Raw genomic sequence first — 6,644 nt, 5'->3', positions numbered from 1 at the left:
CCGATTAGCCAGGCAGAGAGACAGAGCTGGGCGGGATGTGCAGCGTGTTAGAATGATAAAGGATGCAGATGGCAATGTACTGACAAGTGAGGAGAGTGTACTAAGAAGGTGGAAGGAGTATTTCTAAGAGTTGATGAATATAGAAAATATGAGAGAGGGAAGGTTGGAAGAGTTGGAGGTAGTGAGTCAGGAAGTGCAAGAGATCAGCAGAGAGGAAGTGAGGTATGCCATGACGAGGATGAAGGATGGCAAGGCAGTGGGCCCAGATGGTATACCAGTGGAAGCATAGAGAAGCTTAGGAGAGATGGGTGTGACGTGGTTCACCAGATTGTGTATCAAAATCCTGGAGGGTGATAGGATGCCGCAGGAGTGGAGAAAAAGTATTCTTGTTCCGATTTTCAAGAACAAAGGTGATGTGCAGTGCTGCAGCAACTACAGAGGTATAAAGCTGATCAGCCATGCAATGAAGATATGGGAAAGAGTGGTGGAAGATAGGCTGAGAAGGGAAGTGAGGATCTGTGAGGAGCAATTTGGTTTCATGTCAGGGAGAATTACTATAGACGCCATATTTGCTTTGAGAATGGTGATGGAGAAGTACAGAGAAGGCCACAAGGAGTTGCATTGTGTGTTTATAGACTTGGAGAGGGCTTATGATAGGGTACCGAGAGAGGAGCTGTGGTACTGTATGAGAAAGTCGGGAGTGGCAGAGAAGTACGTGAGGGTGGTGAAGGACATGTACGACGATAGTGTAACAGCAGAGAGATGTGCAGTAGGAATGACTGAGGGTTTCAAGGTGGAGGTGGGATTACATCAAGGATCGACTTGGAGCCCCTTCTTGTTTGCAATGGTGATGGACAGATTGACAGATGAGATTAGACAGGAGCCTCCGTGGACAATGATGTTTGCGGACGACACTGTGATATGTTGTGAGAGCCGGGAGGAAGCCTTGGCAGAGCTTGAGAGATGGAGATATGCACTGGAGAGAAGGGGAATGAAAGTAAGCAGAAAGTAGACTCAGTACATGTGTGTAAATGAGAGAGATGACAGGGGAACCGTGAGGCTGCAAGGTGTGGAAGAGGCAAAGGTAGATGAATTCAAATACTTGGGGTCAACTGTACAAAGTAACGGAGAGTGTGGTAGAGAGGTAAAAAAGAGAGTGCAGGCGGGATGGAGTGGGTGGAGAAAGATGACAGGAGTGATCTGTGAGAGAAGGGTCTGCAGAAATGAAAGGGAAAGTTTATAAGACTGTAGTGAGGCCAGCCATGTTATACGGAATGGAGACAGTACCACTGACAAAAAAGACAGGAGGCACAGTTGGAGATAGCAGAATTGAAGATGTTGCGTTTTTCACTAGGAGTGACGAGGTTGGACAAAATTAGAAATGAACATATTAGAGGGACAGTGCACATAAGTCAGTTTGGGGACAAAGCTAGAGAGACGAGACTGAGATGGTTGGACATGTGCGGAGGAGGGATGAGGAGTATGTCGGGGGGAGGATGCTGGAATTGGTGTTACCAGGCAGGAGAAAGAGAGGAAGGCCAGAGAGAAGGTTTATGGATGTAGTGAAGGAGGACATGCAGGTGGTAGGCAAGGCTGGTAGTACGGTACGGTACGAAATATTTTTCCGTACTCCGTACCTGGTTAAAATACCGTACCGTATTATCGCACCATACCCCAAATTGTTTTTCCGTAACGTACAGTACGGAAAAAAATCCGTACCGTAATTCCGTACTTTTATCGTACCATCGGCAAAATATACAGTATCTATTTCTAGGCCTATATCACTAATCACAATAATACATTACATAATAATATATTTAGACTGCTAGAGTGTTCTCGACGACGACAACGACAACACTGGAAGATGTGACTGTAGACTGCTCAATGCTCACAGAGAAACTGACAGTGTGAGGTAGAGGCAGGCTCGGGCAGTGAGTGACACGGACTGGACACGTCGTGATCAGGGTTGCTGAGTGACTGTGTCCTGAAGCATACCTGTCAAAATATCCTTTGCTTGCCAGTGCTGCATAAATGTGTGTCTGAATAGTGTCAAAATTAGTCAAATATACAAAGAGTTCGTAGTTGCATGTACTCTCTAAGGCATTATCATGTATTTAAGCCTGGGGTACGGTACGGTACGGAATTTTGCTCGTTTTACCGTACCTAAATCGTACCGTACCGTACGTCACGAAAAAAAAACGTACCGTAATTCAGTACCGTACTTTCAGCCTAAATATCGATCGTACCGTACCGTACTCCGTACCGTACCGTACCGTAATGCCAGCCTTGGTGGTAGGTGTAAGAGAAGAAGATGCAGAGGACAGAGTAGGATGGAGACGGGTGATCCTCAGTGGTGATCCCTAAGGGGAGAGCCGAAAGGAGAAGAAGAACTAATTTTTATGCAACTCTCCCCTCATAGCATTAAGCGTCGGGCATTATGAAGTCTGGGAGGTAGACGTTATATAAATTCATTCAAAGCACATTCTATTCAGCGAAACCGTTCATACAGACACTCAGATATTTTTCCAATAATGTTCCCCCTCCCCCCCAAAAAAAAAAATAATAGTTACTGCCATCGTTACATTACTGAGAGGTCAAGCTAGAGGTAACGTCCAGACACCATGGAGAAGTGGGTCAACAAGTCACAATGTAAACCGAATCTGCTAATAAAAAGTTTGTGTCAGTCGGGCATTGCTTTGTTGAGTGGTCGTCTTGTCAACAACGTAACGTTATTAACACTGCAACGGGGCACGTACTCAGGGGAATTATATTTCGGGGATCATTTTTCACTGGATCGAGTAAAACAAGCCCTGTATTTGCCAGTCTCTGATATGTTAAGTGTCGGTCGCTCTCAAAATAGCGTAATTAGCACAGCAGCAAAATAAATACTGGCACTGTCGAGAGGCCGGGTGGGAGGGAGGACGGTGTTCATTGATTGCCACCACCTAACATTGACGTTCTCGCCGCTTTAATACACCACCATGTTCAGTCTAACTGCATTCTCAGTAAAAACAGGCAACTTTATTCACCAAAAGAAAACCCTGTGCAGTCTTATGAAAAACAAAATGTACAAAATCTTTTCAGGACAATGGTGGAATTTAGGTATTTTATCCTGGATACTTCCGGGCGACTTTATTCACCAGAGATACTTTACGCAGTGAAAGGGTTAAGCTGCTGATAAGTCACGTAGCTGGTTTAGTACCTCAATATCATTTTATTACTTGCTACTGTTAGATCATAAATATTTAGTTACAATATATGTACCCACAGTAAACGCACAGTTATATGGCCTTAGCTTATGGGTTATGTTGTTATTGCTGTTGTTGTGGCTAAAACTCATCTGAAATGTGAGCCCGGTGGACAGCAGGCTGAATATGCCAAACTCCTGCAGTTCATCATCCTCTCTTTGGGGGATAGAGTGGGAGTTTAGGAAAGTTTGTATATCAAAGCAGTGGAACCGTCTGGTTATATCAGTGCCACCTCGTGTTAGTATAATGTCCAGGACAAACACAAAAAACTTTCAGTGTGTTAAACTGAGTCACTCCTGTAAGTATTGCATTACCCTATCACACACACACACACACACACACACACACACACACACACACACACACACACACACACACACCTCCTCCTTTCACCACGCATCACCTCTTGCTTCTCCCCTCACTCCATTTCTCTTTTCTCTCTCACAACCACACACACGTCCTTCCTTTCACTCGCGTCCGATTTCTCACCCTCTCCATCTTTCTGCTCCCGCTCACACCCACACACACATTCCTCCTCTCACTCACCTCATGCTTCTCCTTTCACACTTTCCATCTCTCTCCTCTCTCTCACCACACACACACGCTCTCTCCTCTCACTCCCTCCTTATTCTCCGCAGTCGGCTTACATTTCCTCCCTCCCCCTTTCACTCTCCCTCATAAGATTCAGTACATACTTTTCTCTATCATTCCTCGCTCATTCGTCCTTTACATTTACGTACTTTGCCTCCCTGTTTCTCTCTCTCTCTCTCTCTCTCTCTCTCTCTCTCTCTCTCACACACACACACACACACACACACACACACACACACACACACACACACAGCCAGAATTTACTCACAGCTTTATAAGTGTTTCTCTTTAGCATTGCAGGTGTGTACGTGATGTGAAAAAAAAAAAAAAATGATTATAAATGACGATGCTAGGAAAAGGTAAAAGCGGATGAGTGAGACTGAGAGAAAACCTATTACTACACACAATTATCAAAGGCGAGATGAAGGAGATAGCAAGAGGGCGATAAAAAGGAAAGAAAGACACCAAAGATAAAAGACTGCAGTTGGAGAGAGAATAAAAGACCATGTCACGGTGTGGGAAAATATGAGAGTAAACTAACTACCCTCTTCAACGAAACGACGTCATAATTATTTCGTTCTTGTTGCCTGCAAATTATTTTGTTCAGTTTACGACAGTCCTTTTGTAGTGAAGGGGTTAATGAAGGTTGTATCTAACTCCTCTATATCGGTAAGTGTCTTCTGATATAATCGTCTGGAAATACCAAGTATGAAGATATGACCGTGACTAGAATAATAAGGCAAAATTACTATGTTACAGCGGGAAGGTGGTGATAAAAAAAAAAAAATATACATAAAGAAAAAAGGTTGTGAAACACTGTTAAGTGGATAATATGAATACAGAAGATGATAAAACTACATAAACAAAATAACGAGGGAAAGGGAAAGGCTCGCTGAAAATGAAAAGCGATGCAAGATGGAGGAGAAAGGAAACAACCTCAGTAACACGAATAGAAGACAAAAAATAAAAATAAAAATAAAAAAGAGGTCAACCAAATAACATATATTGTGACATATAAAATATATGAACATTTATCAAAGGAAGAACAAGCCATCAGTAATACATGTATGAGTCAGTTTACTAAAAAAAAAATAAAGAAATAAAGAAAAAAAAACGATAAATAAATAACTGGCTAAATTACGGTTACAGATTTTATTTACAGGAGTAGAGAGAGAGCAAGACAACAATATTGGAGAAAAAAATGAGGATTAAAGGCACAGAACAAGGAAGAAAAATTGGGTTACTGAGGAAGCGCACATACAAGCAAAACAGATGATGTGAAAATTAGCTTAGGGAGGAAAATGAGATGGAGGGAGGGGAAGGGAACAGAAAGGGAGGGTATAGACATAGAGGGAGGGGAAAGAGTAAAGTTTTTTTTCTCTCTCTCGACGGGAAAAAGGCAGCGCTAAAACGAACGATACCATACACACAGTACACAAAAGCAATATGTACACTCAAATAAAATTAACTTAGCGAGAAAAAGAAAAAAATGAACGCCCTAAACACAAACAATTCCTAAACGAACGACAGAATCAAAGAGAAAACGCAAAACAAAAAATAAAAAAATAAAGCTACGGAAAATTTTAAAAACCGTTATCACTGAGCCTAAGCTAATCAGAACAACACACAATGCATAATGCAGTCAAACATTAAAATAATTATCAAATCAAATTACCAAAAAAAAAAAAACAACAACAAAGCAAAACCTTCCATCAGTGCTAAGAAGCTATCAGTACTGAGCTACAGCAAAAATGAATAAATAAATATACAAATAAATAAATATAACTAAGTCAGGCTATAGCACAGTATCAAAAAATAAACCATCAAACATCCCTGCAACATCACATCTACTTAGTGAAACTTAAAACTACACAAAACAAAAACCAAGCTACTGTACAATACTAAAATATAAACCATTACACAATTTAATATACAGTAACATCAAAATGAAACTTAAACTATATAAGAATAAAACAAAGTTAAAACACTGAATAAGTATATAAACCATCAAATACCCCTACAACATCATATCATCAAAATGAAACGTAAAATCACAGGGAACAAACAAGCAAGGTACAACACTGCAGCAAAATGCAAACTATCAGGAGGGTGTACAACAGCAAGGCAGCCATAAAATCAGAGACACAAAATATCCATTTTGTTGTGCCACTGACTCCCCAACAACACTGTTATCCACCAACACGCCCATTGACCAGAGTGCTGAGTATATATGGGGGTGATAGCACATTGGGGATATGCTGGGGTGCTAAGTATATATGGGGGTGTTAGCACACTGGAGAGATGCTGGGGTGCTGAGTATATATGGGGGTGTTAGCACACTGGAGCGATGCTGAGGTGTTGAGTATATAAGGGGGGATAGCACACTGGATAGATGCTGGGGTGTTGAGTATATATGGGGGTGATAGCACACTGGATAGATGCTGGGGTGTTGAGTATATATGGGGGTGATAGCACACTGGATAGATGCTGGGGTGTTGAGTATATATGGGGGGATAACACACTGGGCAGATGATGGGGTGCTGAGCATATATATGGTGAGAATAGGGGTGATGTCAGGACACTAAAATATCATAACACACTACGTAATATCTAGTAACGTATATATCACAAATATGTAAAATAGAGGTTAGAAGAAAGTCGTACCTAAGCGAGAGGTCTAGAGGAACCAACTCTGCACATTCTCAAGCTAGGAATTTCACACACAGCACAGTATGCCGCCTGATGGAAACTCCCACAGGCTTGAAAAGTTTCACACCCGTGCCCGTACACATGACACAACCAATC

This window comes from Coenobita brevimanus, chromosome 17, assembly GCF_032717465.1.
Source record: "Coenobita brevimanus isolate Jiangsu-jjx chromosome 17, ASM3271746v2, whole genome shotgun sequence".
Classification (NCBI taxonomy): Eukaryota; Metazoa; Arthropoda; class Malacostraca; order Decapoda; family Coenobitidae; genus Coenobita; species Coenobita brevimanus.
Note: the sequence above shows the minus strand (reverse complement) of the source record.